The sequence below is a fragment of the Pogoniulus pusillus genome, chromosome 26 (genome assembly GCF_015220805.1).
Source record: "Pogoniulus pusillus isolate bPogPus1 chromosome 26, bPogPus1.pri, whole genome shotgun sequence".
Classification (NCBI taxonomy): Eukaryota; Metazoa; Chordata; class Aves; order Piciformes; family Lybiidae; genus Pogoniulus; species Pogoniulus pusillus.
The window spans coordinates 13,431,754-13,448,930 of record NC_087289.1 but is presented as its reverse complement, the minus strand read 5'-3'; the positions used below and the strand labels follow the sequence as shown (position 1 = coordinate 13,448,930).

Below are 17,177 nucleotides of genomic sequence, written 5' to 3'. Positions count from 1 at the left end.
TGCTAAAGGAGAGGAGACAAATGATAAAAATTAGCAATTCTCTTGCTGATGCTAAATTATTCAAGGTAATAAAGATTATTACAAACCCAGAAGCATTCCAGAAAGGCCTGACAATGCTGAATGAATAATTAAAGGATCATAGGATATTAGGGGTTGGAAGGGACCCATTGAGTCCAACCCCCCTGCTGGAGCAGGACAATCCTATCTAACACAGATCACAGAGGAACACATCCAGCCAGGCCTTTACAGTCCCCAGAGGAGGAGACCCCACAACCTCCCTGGGGAGCCTGTTCCAGTGCTCTGTGACCCTTACAGTAAACAAGTTTCCCCTTGTGTTGAGGCAGAACCTCTTCTGCTGCAAATTAAATTCACTGCAGCAAACTAAAGGGCAAGTTCATTGTCCATAAATTAAGAACTATGTATGGAGGAAAAATAAGTACAAAATTATGTGCTCTGAATTATCTGTTCCTACCCAAAACGTAATCTGGATGCTCTGATCATGATCAAAAATAACAGCTACTTTGATAAAAATATCATTTCAATGCCCAGTGGTCTAAATGTAAATAATATGCTTGAAATAGCTAGGCTGGGAACAGAGAACAGAGCACAAAACATCATAGTGTTCTTGTACAAATCCTTTAGGTGCCCACATTTTGAATCCTGAGTGAGGTTTTGGTAACCTCACCTCGTAACACATGTAGCAGAAAAGGGCAGCAAAGGATGATCAGCAGTACAAGTTGGTTTTCTAAATAGAGAGGCTAGAGAAGGACTCTTTAGAGCTGAAACCTGGCACTGAAGATGGAACAGACTCATTTCATCAATCTCTATCCATAGGGAGAAGATGAATAGGAAGTGATTATTGACTGCTTCTCTGAGCACCAATTACCTCAAGTCACATTATTTAGTGCTGCTCTTAAATGCACAGCAAAAAGAAATATTTTTTTTAACACACTTCATTGATTATTTTGCCACAAGACACTGGGGTGATCAGAAACATAAGCAAATCCAAAAAGGCATTAAACAATTTTACGGACAATAGGTCTGTTTATGGACTTTAACACAATTAAGGCATCTTCAGCTTTGGCAGAGCTCTGATCGCAGATCTCCCTAGACTAAGAGAGCAGATGACCCGCACTTGGCAGGATCATAGCATGGTAGAGGTTGGAAGGCAGCTCTGGAGACCACTGAGTCCAATTGCCTGCTAAAACAGGGTCACCCAGAGCAGGTTGTACAGGAAGGTATCCAGACAGGTTTTTAAAGTCATAGAATCAACCAGGTTGGAAGAGACCACCAAGAGCCTCCACAAACTCTAGGCAGCGTGGTTCAGTGCTTTAGCACCCTTAAAGTTAAGAAGTTTCACTTAAAGTTGAAGTCAAACCTCCTGTGCTAGTTTGAGCCTAGTTAGAATGTTTTGGTGAGAAGAATTAGATTACAGGCTGTGAAAAGGAAACAATGCTGATATCTGCTTCGCTCATAGGCTTGCTGAGATGTACAAGAACATAAACATAGATGACACAGTCACTCCCTGGGCTTTGTGGGCTGCACCTCTCTTTCTAACCTAACCTGCCGTCTGTGTGACTAATCCATCTGCTTCCTAACCCCCCTGGCTGACCCTCCAAACTTACCTTGAATACAAGGCAAGATCTTGGGTAAGGTAGAGGGGTGGGAGGAAGGGGGAAGGGTGGTTGGGAAGCCCCTCCTGGGGACTTAGGTTTCTGGAAGGGCTGTTGTGTTTCTGTATTACCTTTTAACTTGTCTATTTCTGTCTATAGTTGTAGATATTGTCAATATCTGCTTGTACACTGTGCTAAGATGTAAATACAAAGCTTCATTCCATTTCCAGAGCTGCTGAGTCTAATCTGGGTGAACTTCCAAAGTGGGGGGGAGGGGGAGAGGGAACACCCAAACCATCACACCTCTGATGTTCTAGTTTGTGTCCATTGCCCCCTGCACTTGTCCCGCTTTTACATCCTTTCACTGCTTTCCTAGTTGAAGACAAAAGAAGACTGAACAGGCTTCTAGCCTGACACAGTAAAACTGCTCCTGCAGTTCTCTTCAATTTCACAGTACCATCAAGGTTGGAAGAGACCTCATAGATCATCAAGTCCAACCCTTTACCACAGAGCTCAAGGCTAGACCATGGCACCAAGTGCCACATCCAGTCCTGCCTTGAACAGCTCCAGGGACGGCGACTCCACCACCTCCCTGGGCAGCCCATTCCAGCATCCACTGACTCTCTCAGTAACTGCCATTACATTCTGGAAATAACAACTCCTTTCTAAGGAAAAGGAAGATAATAGTAGCAATGTATCTTGGGAAAGGAATGTTTCTTGCTTGCAGTGGAGCCCTACAGGCATCACCACAACCTTTCAGGCAATCCATTCTTAAGATGAAAATAATCTGTTGCATGCCCCAATACACTAAACAGAACTGGCAAATTTGCCAAAAGATGGAGCTCACAACTTAGACTACACCAATGAACGCTGATGGCATCCACCCTGTTAACTCACCAGCTCTGAAGAATAATGGAGCACTGCAGTTATGTCACTATCACTAAGCTGAAACGTAACTTTCACATGCTAGGGAGCCTTTGCAGACGAACCTGTGTCCTGCCAAGCCTTTACTGATAACTGTTGTCCACTGACTGCTTTATTTTCACGTGAAAAATAATCTGTACTTCATAACCAGCATTTCTCCTCTACCTGAACAGCACCAATTTTCATGTAGATTCACCCTTCAGGTTACAAAACCCAGTGTAAAGCCTCTTTAGTGGAACACTCCAGAATACTAGTGTCTGCTGTGCATAGCTCCAAAGGACTCATTCTTTCTGACCAGACACGAACCAGAGCAGCAGCAGGCAGCACAGGCAATTGTTGCACTCTGCTACCTCCTCCATCATCTACTGATGCAGGAGCTCATTGTGTCCACACACTGTAAACAAACTGAATTGTTTGCCTTTGGTTCTTCCTCACATAACATCTTTAAGTCTCAGCAGATATTCCTCCCTATCCCTTCTCTCTCATGATTGAGATGTTTTCCTGAAAAACTATAGTAAACTTCTACTTGGGTTTTCCCTGCTTTGCCACATGGTTTTAAATGAAGATCCCAGCTTTTGTCTGGAGAGATTTGACTTCATATGGGGGAAAAAAATGTAAATAACCAGAGGTTATTCCAGCAGTCTGGTCACTTATTTTAGTAGCATATAGATGTTTTAATGAAGCTAAGCAAAGGTTTGAGACTTCTGTCTCAAAATATTCCCTTTAATATACATATCACTTCTCAGAGTCTAGTGAGACTCCAAGGTCCCATCTCTTTTATGGCCAAGCCTACCCAAATATACTACTATTTAGCTCTAGGAATTGAGTACTTTACAAACTGAAAAACATGAAGAGTGAGGAAGGTATTAAGACATTATGTAAATTGTTTGCAATCTGTGCCAATGTTTCACCACCTTCAGCGTAAAAATTTTCTCCCTTCTTAGCCTGAATTCCTCTCTTTCAGTTTGAACTCATCACCCCTTGCCCTATCACAAAAGGCCCTAATAAAAAGATTGTTCCCATCTTCCTTATAGGCCCCTTCAAGCACCATAAGGCCATGAGAATGTCCCCCATGGGCCTTCTCCAGGCTGGACAATCCCAACTGCCTCAGCTTGTCCTCACAGCAAAGAGCTTCCAGCTCTTCAATTATTGTTGTGGTGTCCTCTAGATCTGCTCCAACAGGTCTATGTGTCTTCTGTGCTGACAACTCCAGAAATTGCTAAGGTCACAAACACGACCAAAGCCTGGATGGCAGGGACACGTTTCATACCAAACCATCTCCTGGAACACTACCATGCTCTTTTGCTTCCTTTCAGGCAGGTACTGAGAAAGAGCTTTGGTGTTGCAGAACTGTGCAGTATACACACAGCTCCTTTTGCACTGCTTCCAGCAGAGCAGCATTGATAGAACAGAATCATAGAATCAACCAGGTTGGAAGAGATCTCCAAGACCATTCAGTTCAACCTAGCACCCAGCCCTAGCCAATCAACTAGACCGTGGCACTAAGTGCCTCAGCCAGGCTTTACTTCAACACCTCCAGGGATGGCAACTCCACCACCTCCCTGGGCAGCCCATTCCCATGGCAAATCATGCTGCCATGTGAATCCCTGACTGTGGTGGCATCTGATCAACCAGTCTTGATATGGAGATAGCACAGAGCATGGAGAAACAAGAAGACAGAACAGGTGAATTCTACCAAGGTTGTTTGGACTATTCAGGCTCAAGTAACAAGGGGTGGACCCTCAACCCTGTACTAACAGCTCATCTTCTAGGCTTTCTGATTTGTTTCCTTCCTCAAAACTGGTAACCTGCTTCTTCAGAAGCCTTCTCAATAGTTCTCTCCAATGACAGTCTGGAATGAAAATGAGGCCAAAATGTTCACTTCTAGTTCAGTAATCGGTTGGGATTTTGTTATTGGGTTTAATTATTGAAGATTAAGGGCACTGTGCAAGTCACCTTGAAGTGTTTCCAGAGTCATGACAGATGAGAGAAAAGTCTGATGAGAATAAATGTGCTGTAAACCAAATGACACCTGAAATGGCAACACACAGCTTGAAATGACATATGGCTGCTGTACAGAACATGGCATGGACCTTTAAGAGGCTGGAATCCGGGGAGTTGACTGTGTGCCTCACAACACAAACTGATGTGGCTGCTCCACTTGTTTGGGGTGTTTTTTAAACAACAAGTATGAAACAAGGTTGATGCTGTGGTCATACACAGGTTTATAAGCAGTGGAAGTGAGGCATTCACAAGGCACCCAGGGAGACACTACACTTTAACTTCAGAGAAAGGTACATTTGAAAAAGCAGAAACATCTCTGTTAGGAAAAGCTGCTCCAGTTTACAGCAAGTGCAGGATCATGTGAAGTGAGTATCAAAACTCTCCACAGCAGTTTTTCTTCTGAATTCAAGCTAAACTAATAAATTGACTGTGGCTCTGCTGTCTCTGATCAATTTGGCTCTTTTCTAAATGCCAAGTCCTAGCCAAGTGCCGTGGGTAAGTACAGCACAGTATCAAGAAAATGACAGCAGCATCCTCGTTTCTGCCAGACAGATCAGAGTTGATGGGACATTATTTTTCCTTTGGTGACTTGAGAGTGCCATCTGTAACTCCTGACAGTTTTCACATGCTACTCAGGGCAATTCTTCCCTCTTGCTGAGAAGAATGGGAATAGGTTGCCCAGGGATGAGGGAGTCACCATCCGTGGAGGTGCTCAAGAAACACATCACAGTATCACAGTATCATCAGGGTTGGAAGAGACCTCACAGATCATCAAGTCCAACCCTTTACCACAGAGCTCAAGGCTAGACCATGGCACCAAGTGCCACGTCCAACCTTGCCTTGAACAGCCCCAGGGACGGCGACTCCACCACCTCCCCGGGCAGCCCATTCCAGTGTCCAATGACTCTCTCAGTGAAGAACTTTCTCCTCACCTCCAGCCTAAATTTCCCCTGGCACAGCCTGAGGCTGTGTGCTCTTGTTCTGGTGCTGGCCACCTGAGAGAAGAGAGCAACCTCCTCCTGGCCACAACCACCCTTCAGGTGATACCAATTAGATCAAACCAACCTTTTGTTTACCAGTGTGGCTTGTGCTCCTGCTTTGTCATGTGAGTTATGATGGATGGTATCTTTTTGGATTCTCTCTCCTCTATGGAGAATGTTTGAGAAGGCATACCACTCTTCTGCAGAAACTCACCACAAAGAATGGGGGGCCTTCATGGAAGTGGTGTGCTTTCTTAACCTTCTTGTTTATTAGGAATTGCACTGAATCTTTACGTTCCAAGGTGATCTTAAAGAGCACGTTACAGTCTCTCTTGAGCTAGTGTGCTAGTTTGAAGCAAGCTAGAATGTTTTGGTGAGAAACAGATCATAGGCTGAGAAAGGAAAACAATGGTGGTGTCTATTCCCCTCAGAGTCTTGCTGAAGAAGAAAGGAAAACATTAGATAACACTCTCACCATTTTTGTCTCACTCTGCCTTGGGCTTCTGACTGAGCTGAATCTCTCTAACACACCCTCCACTCACCTTTGCTTCTTCACCTCTTGGCTGAACCTCCATTCTTCCTTAGGACTGAGGTAAAGTTGAGAGGGGCAGGGGGAAGATGCAGGGGTGGTTGAGAGCCCCTCCTGGGGACTCGGGTTTCTGGGAGGGGAGTTGTGTTTTCTGTATCACCTTTTACCTTGTATATTTCTGTATATAACTGTATATACTGCAACTATCTGCTTGTATATTGTGCTAGCTGTAAATAAATAGCTTCATTTATATTCCCAGAGCCAGCTGAGTCTAGTCTGGGTAACTTCTAAAGTGGGAGGGGAGGCGGGGAACACCCAAACCATCACAGCTGGGAACCACAGCCAGAATACTGCAGAAAATTAACCTGTCACTTTCTGTCCTAGTGCCAAAGATGCAATCAGTCTTGTCAAAAACGTTATGGTGTCATGCAGTAAATATGAGACTATTAAAATACTGGAGCAGAGATTTGATATTAAAGACATCGCTCATAAAATTACTTGCTGCACATGGACAATTTCTGTAAGCCCTGTGGGCTTGTTCCATTAAAATGATACATCTGGTTCTGGGAGAAAGACATTTAAAGAAATTCCATCCAGGCTAATTTCCAAATAACAGCAGAAAGAAAAACGATGCTCAAAAAGAAAACCCTGAGCACCGCAGCCTTTGAAGGGTACACTGAGTGTGCTGATAAATTAAGTGTGAGTAGGTGAAATTCCCAGCATGCAAAAACAAATGCAGGGGTTACAGAAGTCACAGCCTATTCTGCACAGGCAGCTCTCTAGTATGTTTGTCTTTTCATTTAAATCAACTTGCAACACCTTGTTTCTTTGAAGCTGTAACAAGAGTCATAAATTCTCCTGAAGCTATTAGGCATGGGGAGATACTAAGATGCTCCTGTAAGTGCAGTGGATTCACAAGTCAAATGTGTCAATTTTACCAACTAAATCAGGGTGGTGGGGGAAAATGGAGAACTTTCACCATGGATAGATGACTCTTGATGACGACTCAACAGCAGCTATGGGCTAAACGTATCACTTCCTAGCTAGCTTAGTGAGCTGACAGCAGCTTAACAGGTCACCTCCCTCTGCACTGCATTCCTAAAGACTGAAACAAAGACTGAGGGAAGCATTGCAAAACACAGGTCCTCCGCCTCTTGTTGCACAGGTCAGCTTCCCTATCAGGATTTAACACCTAGAATGGTTTACGTTGAAAGAGACCTCAAGGATCATGCAGTTCCAACCCCCCACCCTAGATAGGGACACCTCCTACTAGAGCAGGTCACTCAAGGCCTCATGCAAGCTGGCCTTGAACACCTCCAAAGAGGGAGCAGCCACAACCTCCCTAGGAAACCTGTTTCTTCTCCAGTAGAAGCACTGACCATAGTCTTGTAGTTTCCTCCCACCACACCATCACTCCAAAGAGGAGATATGCATGTATGAGTTACTCTGCAAGCCTGCTTGTTTCTTCACTGAGCATCTCAGCGTGCACTGGTCTTTTGCTGAGGAAGTACTAAGTTGATTATATGTGGTCAAAGAATCAAAACTAGGGCATGCCTGACTGCCACAAAGAACTCTGCACACAGATTCCTTCCTATCCTGTCAGGCTGGCTGAAAACCATAGCTTCAGTATGATAGTAAGAGATTTTTTTTTGTCCCAGTCCTCTTTTTCTCCTGTTCTTGTAGTATCTCTCCTTGAATAGATGAAAATCTTGTAGAGCAATAAAGCATGAAAATTTCAACTAACATTTCTGACCAAAATGTCTTTTTAGTGCAGCTAATCTCATTTCTCTATTGCATGCCTAAATGCAATCCTCATATCAAAAAAGCAACAAGATAGGGCTTAATCTTACCATCATGCACTGCATAAAGCTACCTATTGTGGTTATTTCTTGATGGTACAGATCACACATCCAAATCTTGCCACTGCCTCTATTGCCTCATCCATACCTGTTCAATCTCTAATACAAAACATTGTGGGGCTTTGCTGGACAATCCTTGTATTAGTGACACATTCTCCCCTTCTGATCCATCAACAGGGACTCTGCTAACACATTTCCCTGCTGAAGAACATGAATAATCACCAGTCTATCTGACCTTTGCTTCACTTATTTGTTGAAGATCATCCTGCAGACCCAGTAAATACACAATCTGAACTGAATACACGAATGTGATAAATGTTCTCTGAGATGATGCCCCACAGCAAGTGACAAACTAAAAGAAACACATGCAGGTAATTGTGGAATTACTGTGACTTGTGAGGTGTGGGTTGTATTGTACATGTCCAGAGAAGGGCAATGAAGATGGTGAGGGGTCTGGAGCACAGCCCTATGAGGAGAGGCTGAGGGAGCTGGGGGTGTGAAGCCTGGAGAAGAGGAGGCTCAGAGCTGACCTCATTGCTGTCTGCAACTACCTGAAGGGATGATGTAGCCAGGTGGGGTTGGGCTCTTCTCCCAGGCAACTAATAACAGATCAAGGGGACACAGCCTCAACTTGTGGCAGGGGAGGTCTAGGCTGGATGCTAGGAGGAAGTTGTTGGCAGAGAGAGTGATTGGCATTGGAATGGGCTGCCCAGGGAGGTGGTGGAGTCACCATCCCTGGAGATGTTGAAGCAAAGCCTGGATGAGGCACTTAGTGCTATGATCTAGTTGATTGGACTGGGCTGGGTGCTAGGTTGGACAGGACAATCTTGGATGTCTCTTCCAAGCTGGTTGATTCTATGATTTCATTGAAAAAAAGAAACTGTGGGTTACTTTAGACAGAGTTTATGGAGTAGGTACTTCTTAGAGCAGCTGACTGGTAACATTTTGGCTGAAATGTACTCTGAAAGCAGAGACAGGTCTATCATTTACAGTAATGAAAAGTCATAAATGTCTCTATTAAAGAGTTATTTCCTGCAGAACAAGGAATAAGGGACTGAGCTGGGCTCAGAGGTGAACGCAGAAGGAGTAGGTAAGCTATTTTTTCATGAAGTAGTTCCAGCCCAAACACTAAAGAAGCCAGGTCTGAAATCCCTAACTTCCACTGAAGCAGATGCCAGCTGGAGGCCATGCTTTGGGCAAGTGTAGAATCACTCTCTGAATGGAACCACAACAGATTCAACTACTGCAGAAACAGCAACAAGACTGGATGAAAAAAAAACAGGCAAAGGAAAAAAAGGTTGTCTACTGAGCAGTTCTGAGGCTGTAAAACCATGTCATTTTGTGCCAGAGCTCCCACTAAATTAAAAATAAATCACAACTGGTTGTCTTTAACGTTGGGATTTCCCTGATAAAATTCCAGTACATTTAAGGACAGCATCCTAAAGGAAGATGTTATTTTATAGGTGCTTAAGGCCAGGCTGGCTGAGGCTGTGGGCAGCCAGATCTAGGGTAGGATGTCCCTGCCTCTGGCAGGGAGGTTAGAACTAGATGATCTTTGTGGTCTCTTTCAACCCTGATTGATTCTATAGATCTAAAATGATCAACATTCTACATCAACACTGGCCACAATCACTGCAGCTGGTGGCTGATGTGTCTGAGAAAAAAAAAAAAAGAGTATCACAGTATTATTAGGATTGAAAGAGACCTCACAGATCATCAAGTCCAACCCTTTACCACAGAGCTCAAGGCTAGACCATGGCACCAAGTGCCACGTCCAATCTTGCCTTGAACAGCCCCAGGGACGGCGACTCCACCACCTCCCCAGGCAGCCCATTCCAGTGTCCAATGACTCTCTCAGTGAAGAACTTTCTCCTCACCTCCAGCCTAAATTTCCCCTGGTGCAGCCTGAGGCTGTGTCCTCTCGTTCTGGTGCTGGCCACCTGAGAGAAGAGAGCAACCTCCTCCTGGCCACAACCACCCCTCAGGAGAGCAGCCAGACAGAGAGGGATCTGGGGGTGCTGATTGATACCTGCCTGAACATGAGCCAGCAGTGTGCCCAGGTGGCCAAGAGAGCCAGTGGCATCCTGGCCTGCATCAGGAATGGTGTGGTCAGCAGGAGCAGGGAGGTCATTCTACCCCTGTACTCTGCACTGGTTAGACCACACCTTGAGGACTGTGTTCAGTTCTGGGCCCCCCAGTTTAGGAGGGACATTGAGATGCTTGAGCGTGTCCAGAGAAGGGCGACGAGGCTGGGGAGAGGCCTTGAGCACAGCCCTACGAGGAGAGGCTGAGGGAGCTGGCATTGGTTAGCCTGCAGAAGAGGAGGCTCAGGGGTGACCTTATGACCCTCACCAGGTGACTTCTGCCTTTATATGCTAGCTTTCTGAGAAATACACTCACTGATGAGGGCTCCAATATGTGAAACAAAAATCTCCCTCAAGCTTTAAGGGAACAGAGTCCATAACATTTTGGGACCACGCTCAGGGTTTTCAGTATTACCATTTCCAGAGTTCTTTTTTTCTCTCTTTCACAGTTAGCTTTTAATCAGCTCATTATTGCCACCTGCCAGGAGATATTTGTGGATCTCTGAGGTGAAAAAGCAAAACTTTGACTTCCTGGAGTAACCTACCTTCCCAGCTCTTGAAATCACAACCTGCCATTGTCCACAAGTCTTCTCTACACCAGGTTGCAGTTTACAGCTCTGAGTCTTCTAGCTACGTGCCACAATGTGGAGTTGATGGACTCAATGATCTTAAAGGTCCTTTCCAGCCACAACGATTCTATGACTGTGCCTTACCCCATTCATTGACTCTGCAGTCAATTCATTGCCCAGGAGCTCCCCACAGTTCCTTCCTTACTACTACCTAACTGCCCACTGAGAATTTTATACAGCAAAGGAGAACAACAAAGAAGAATTCTTTAATGAGAAGCATTTTAAGCCTTCTCTCTCATTATGTTCAGCCAGGTTCATTTGGCAGCATTAAAATCCCATTTTCTGATAATGTTACATTACATGAGTTTGCCCTCACTTGTTTACAGAAGAAGCACACAAAACATTTCCCCTGGTAATTAAGGGTGGGAAACCTTGTGTAGCTTGAAGAGGAGGCTGAGAGAAGACCATCTTATTCTCTACAGCTACCTAAAAGAAGGTTATGGTGAGGCTGGTGTTGGCAAGAGGAAATGGCCTCAAGCTGTGGGAAGAAATTCTTTACTGAAAGTGGTCAGACATTAGACAGGCTGTCCAGGGATGTGATGGAGTCAACCATCTCTGGCAGTGGTGAAACAATGAATAGATGTGTCACTTCAGGACATGTTCTAGTGGTCACAGAGGTGCTGGGTAGAAAGTTGGACTTGATGATCTTAGATGCCTTTTCCAAACTTAACAATTTGACATTGCCTCTCAATAGTGCCTTTCACCACTACTCTCTAGATGACATGATCCCTGCTGGAGCTTTCATAGAATCAACCAGGCTGGAAGAGATCTCCAAGCTCATCCAGTCCAACCTAGCACCCAGACCTGTCTAATCAACTAGATCTTGGCACTAAGTGCCTCATCCAGGCTTTTCTTCAACACCTCCAGGGATGGCAACTCCACCACCTCCCTGGGCAGCCCATTCCAATGCCAATCACTCTCTCTGTGAAGAACTTCCTCCTAACATCCAGTCTAGACCTCCCCCTGTACAACTTGAGACTGTGTCCCCTTCTTCTGTTGCTGGGTGCCTGGGAGAAGAGCCCAACCCCACCTGGCTACAGCCTCCCTTCAGGTAGTTGCAGACAGCAGCGAGGTCCTCCTCTTCTTCAGGCTGCACACCCCCAGCTCTCTCAGACTCACCTCATAGGGCTGTGCTCCAGGCCCCTCACCGGGTTGACTTGGCCCCATGCTCCTGCCCATTCTGAGAAGCACCACAGAGCAATGACAGCTGAAAGCAGAACACTGCCAGAGCCATTTTAAAGCATTTGTTAATTTGAGTGGCACAGTAGCATCAGAAATATCACAGCATATGTGCTTGTGCTAGCATTGGGTGGCTTCAGGAATCCTCAAACAAAAGAAGCCTGCTGCTGCTTCCACCTTGCTCCTGCTCCACTGGCCAGGAAAACCAGTTTGCTACAGACAAGACCCCCTCAGCTCTCAGGCTTTCATTAATTTAGCTCTAAGAAAAGTAGCAAAACATACTAGACACTGTACTTTTTCTTCTGAGAAGAGTTGCAGCTGCTTTCTGCCTGGCTATTTCTAAGGAACGTGTGGCTACAGCAGATGCTGCTTCTTACTCTGAAGTTGACACACCCAAAAAGACAATGAAAACTTCAGTCATACCAAGAACACAGAACAAACAACTAATGCACCATCTGTACATTTACATATGCAAATATCAATGTATCATAATGCAGGGTTCTGCAATTTGGCCACAACAACCCCAAGCAGCACTACAGGCTGGGGACAAGAGTGGCTGGAAAGCAGCCAGGAGGAAAGGGACCTGGGGGTACTGATAGATAGTAGGCTGAAGATGAGCCAGCAGTGTGCCCAGGTGGGCAGGAGAGCCAATGGCATTCTGGCCTGGATCAGGAACAGTGTGGCCAGTAGGACAAGGGAGGTTATTCTGCCCCTGTACTCAGCACTGGTCAGGCCACACCTTGAGTGCTGTGTCCAGTTCTGGGCCCCTCAATTCAAGAGAGATGTTGAGGTACTGGAACATGTCCAGAGAAGGGCAACAAAGCTGGTGAGGGGCCTGGAACACAAACCCTATGAGGAGAGGCTGAGGGAGCTGGGGGTGTGCAGCCTGGAGAAGAGGACACTCAGGGGCAGAGCTCATTGCTGTCTACAACTACCTGAAGGGAGGCTGTAGCCAGGTGGAGTTGGTCTCTTCTGCCAGACAAGCAGCAACAGAAGAAGGGGACACAGTCTAAAGTTGTGCTGGGGGAGGTCGAGGCTGGATGTTAGGGGGAAGTTTTTGCCAGAGAGAGTGATTGGCATTGGAATGGGCTGCCCAGGGAGGTGGTGGAGTTACTGTCCCTGGAGGTCTTCAAGAAAAGACTGGATGAGGCACTCGGTGCCATGGTCTGGTTGATTGGCTAGGGCTGGGTGCTAGGTTGGACTGGATGATCTTGGAGGTCTCTTCCAACCTGGTTGATTCTATAATTCTATGACCCAGCACTGAGACCAGTTAATGGTGCAAACAATGGAGACATGAACTCTCCAATTTCTCTGCATGTGTCCCATCAAGCTGGAAGAGATTATAGTTCAGTCTGACAGGATTTGCATCTTTGTAAAACCAACATTAACAGCAGAATAAATATTGTGTATGAGGGCATTCTGAGGAGGAGGTCAATTAGTTAGAGTTTAGAATCTGAATTGTCACTTGCTAGAATAGAGCTCAGAACTTCCAGTGGTAAGCCTCAGCTGGAGAAAACACATGAGAAATCTTTTCTAAAGTATCTTAGTTTCTTTGACATCTGAATTCGTACCTCAGGCATTCAAGAGAAATCAGATTGTTCTATTTCTGTGAAAGGTAAACACACAAACAGCTGAAGTGCTGAAAACTCAAGGTCTTAAAAATCACCACTAAATCAAGAGAGTGAAGCAAGGCTGGAAGCATGATACTGATGGAGCTGTTTAATAAACACTTGTGTGCAACACCAAGACAGTTCTGCTTATTCTCTATTCTGCTTCAACTGCTGCTGGATGAGAAGCTCAATGTGAGCCAGCAGTGTGCACTTGCAGCCCAGAAAGCAAAGCAGAGCCTGGGCTGCAGCAGGAGAAACGTGGCCAGCAAGTCGAGAGAGATGATTCTCCTCCTCTCCTTCCTTCTGCTGAGACCCCAACCTGGAGTACTGCATCCAGCTCTGGAGCTCCTATGACAAGAGGGATGTGGAGATGCCAGAGTGTGTCCAGAGTAGGGCCAGGAGGATGCTCAGAGGGCTGCAGCAGCTCTGCTGTGAGGATAGACTGAAAGAGTTGGGGCTGTGCAGTCTGGAGAAGAGGAGGCTCCCAAGTGACCTTCTTGTGGCCTTCCAGGATCTGAAGGGAGCCTACAAAAAAGCTGGGGAGGAACTTTTCAGGCTCTCAGGGAGTGACAGGACTGGGGGGAATGGAGCAAAGCTGGAGGTGGGGAGATTCAGGCTGGCCGTGGGGAGGAAGTTGTTCAGCATGAGAGTGGCAAGATGCTTGAATGGGTTGCCCAGGGAGGTGGTTGAAGTCCCATCCCTGGAGGTGTTTAAGGCCAGGCTGGATGAGGCTCTGGGCAGCCTGCTCTAGGGTAGGGTGTCCCTGGGCATGGCAGGGGGGTTGGAACTGGCTGATCCTTGTGGTCCTTTCCAACCCTGACTGATTCTATGAACTCTTGTGCTATTTGGTTTGCTTCTGTGAAAAGCTCAGCTTCTGCCATGAACACTGATTGAGCACCTCAGCCTTCATTACAAACTAAAACCACTGCTTTTTGTCTAGTCATGAATATTGAAGTTCAAAGGGAATAAAAAATTTCTACAGGTGAACATAGGAAGGAAAGCACCTTTTAATCTGAGTTGTCTATACAATTTCCTGTACTTAGGTGGGGCTTTGTCATCCTGAAGTAGCCAATACAGAAGTCTGAATTTGGCCACTTCATTGCAGATCCTTTCCAACAGAACTGGTATTGGTACAATTCAGTGCGCCTGTTAATTTGGATGATCACATCTCCAAACCTGGAGAGATGCCTTCTGCTTTGAGAGCTCTGTTATTTCACACTGCTCCTCGCATCACACACAGCAAACTCCAACAGTTACCCAAAGGAAGGTTCACAGAGCAGTTTAACTTGCCAAAAACAACAGCTTGCCATCAAAAATGAACTCTGCATGCAGTCATATATTGGTTATTTTTATCTTGTTGGTCATGAGAATGTTAGCAAACAAACCCTTCTTGCTTTCAACAAATACTTTGATGTACAGTCTTCTGTACAAAGAAATCTGCACCCTCAAACACCCCTCCTGCCCCCATCAAAAAAACATTCTACATAACTACATTAATTTTCCAATGCCAAACTCCTTAATTATAAGCAAACCAGTGATAGCAGTAACCAAACAACTCTTAATAAGCATCTATTTAATTTACTCGGAGGTCTTACTTGCAGCACTGTGCCACACTATTTTCAAGCAATGCTCAGAGTTAGGTAACAAACAGCAAGTGTCAGAGATTGCATCAGGAGAGAGAGTTTCAACAGGAAAACCAACAGGACAGCCTGGGAATAGGTGAACCAGGTGCTATTCATGCAGCTGAAACTCTGGGAAAAGCCCATGAGCTAAACCCTAACAGAAGGATGTAAATGAAGACAACCTGAACAAGCAGTGCTGCCTTCAGGTAGCACCGTCTGGCACTACAGTGTGTAACTGCTGTCATTCAAGCATCCAGCAGATTTAGAACTTGGTGGCAGTTTATGTTAGAGAGAAATTAGATCATCAGTTGCAAAAACAAAATAATCATAGAATCAACCAGGTTGGAAGAGACCTCCAAGATCATCCAGGCCAACCTATCAACCAGACCTGTCCAATCAACCAGACCATGGCACTAAGTGCCTCAGCCAGGCTTGGCTTCAACACCTCCAGGGACAGTGACTCCACCACCTCCCTGGGCAGCCCATTCCAATGCCAATCACTCTCTCTGGCAACAACTTCCTCCTAACATCCAGCCTAGACCTCCCCTGGCACAACTCATGACTGTGTCCCCTTGTTCTGTTGCTGGTTGCCTGGGAGAAGAGACCAACCCCACCTGGCTACATCCTCCCTTCAGGTAGTTGTAGACAGCAATGAGGTCAGCTCTGAGCCTCCTCTTCTCCAGGCTGCACACTCCCAGCTCCCTCAGCCTTTCCTCACAGGGCTGTGCTCCAGACCCCTCACCAGCATTTATTGGTTTGCCAAAGGGGATGAAAAGTAAAAATGCAAACAATTTGTCCATCTTTGCTCTAGGGTTCTTCTTCTCCTTCCTTCTCCTTTGCTCTGCTCTAATATCTCCCACTAATGGATAACAAGTCAGCTTTGCTGCTTGTCCATCTGGGAAAGAGAGGGAGAGAGGTGGGGGAGGCTTTAAACCCTCTTTGGGCAGTTTCTTTGTCCAAGAGGGAGTTTGGATTTCTGTATTATTTCTAATTTGTATGTAATTTCAAAGACTTGTAAATATATTGTGTATATAATGCTTGTAAATTCAGCTTTGCTGTAAAGATAGTTTTATCTTACATCCAAGCTGTCTGAGCTGGTCTGGTAAATTCCGACATTAGGGAGGGAAGTTCCTAACTCTCTTTGTATTTCAAGAAAAGGAGCTGATTTTTTACCACATTATCAGTCTCAGAGTGGCTTTTTTTCTGGGACCATGATTTCAGAAGTGTCTCAGTTGTTTATTAAAACAAAACCAATGTTAGTAGAAAATTCTCCCTTGCTCCTATTAACCAAACTCACTGCATCACTGTTTCCATAAGCAGCTTACTATGTACCAGTGGTTCCTTCTCACAAAGAACTTATTTTTCACCATTTCTATGAAAAACACCTCTTGTCTCTTCTCATTAATGTTTCACTTTATCTCTTGGCACTGAGCAGCCCCAGAGAAGGCTCTGGAAGCAGCAGGCACAGGAAAGTCCTCTGACTAGATCGGCTTTCTGCGTTCATGCTCCTGTCCCCTGGGCAGAGTGGCAGGTAGGACAGAATGAAAGGGTGGAAGGGGACACAGGTGCCTCAAAATCAGTCCATGTAATTATATAAATGACTAACAGCACTGTATCTGTGCAGATTTGATACATCATCCCCTCCTCTCAACCCCAAAGACATGAAAAGCCAAAAAGCCCACACAGACACACTTCGTTCGTGACCAGGATTTGTTATCTCTTGTCTTACTTATCCTTCCCCTTGGGTTTGATATTACAGAATCATAGAATGGTAGGAGTTGGGAGGCACTTCTGCAGACAGAGTCCAACCTGCCTTGACTAAGCAGAACCACCTAGGACAGGACCAGTCTTGAAAGTCTCTACAACAAGAGGACAGCAACCCTGGACATGAAGCTGCAGTAGCTTCTTGCTGCTACACAAACACTAATCCAACAAATCCTCAGTACATTTAACTTTTCTGTCTGACATCTTTACCCTAGCAGCAGCAGTTCCTTCTCTCTCTGAGTCACTTCCACTTGGAACACAAGCAGCCACCTTTGAGCACCTGTGAACTGCTCCTAAAATTTGGCCTGGTACTGTTCCACATCACCTATGGAGGTTCTAAGAGCAGCCCTTTGTCATTGACCCTTAGCACTCCCATTTCT

General features: G+C 45.5%; 1 long non-coding RNA gene across 4 annotated transcripts in view; it reads right to left on the bottom strand.

Moving 5' to 3' along the window:
• LOC135186907 (uncharacterized) overlaps positions 1-17,177 on the bottom strand; it is a 90,306-nt gene that overhangs the window by 48,932 nt on the left and 24,197 nt on the right. The window contains exon 4 of one of the 4 annotated variants that reach the window (XR_010307140.1): positions 4,306-4,389. The exons of the other annotated variants lie outside the window; for them this stretch is intronic. This is a non-coding gene — a long non-coding RNA (uncharacterized LOC135186907). Of the gene's footprint in view, positions 1-4,305; positions 4,390-17,177 lie in introns of those variants that run through there. 4 annotated transcript variants of the gene reach the window in all.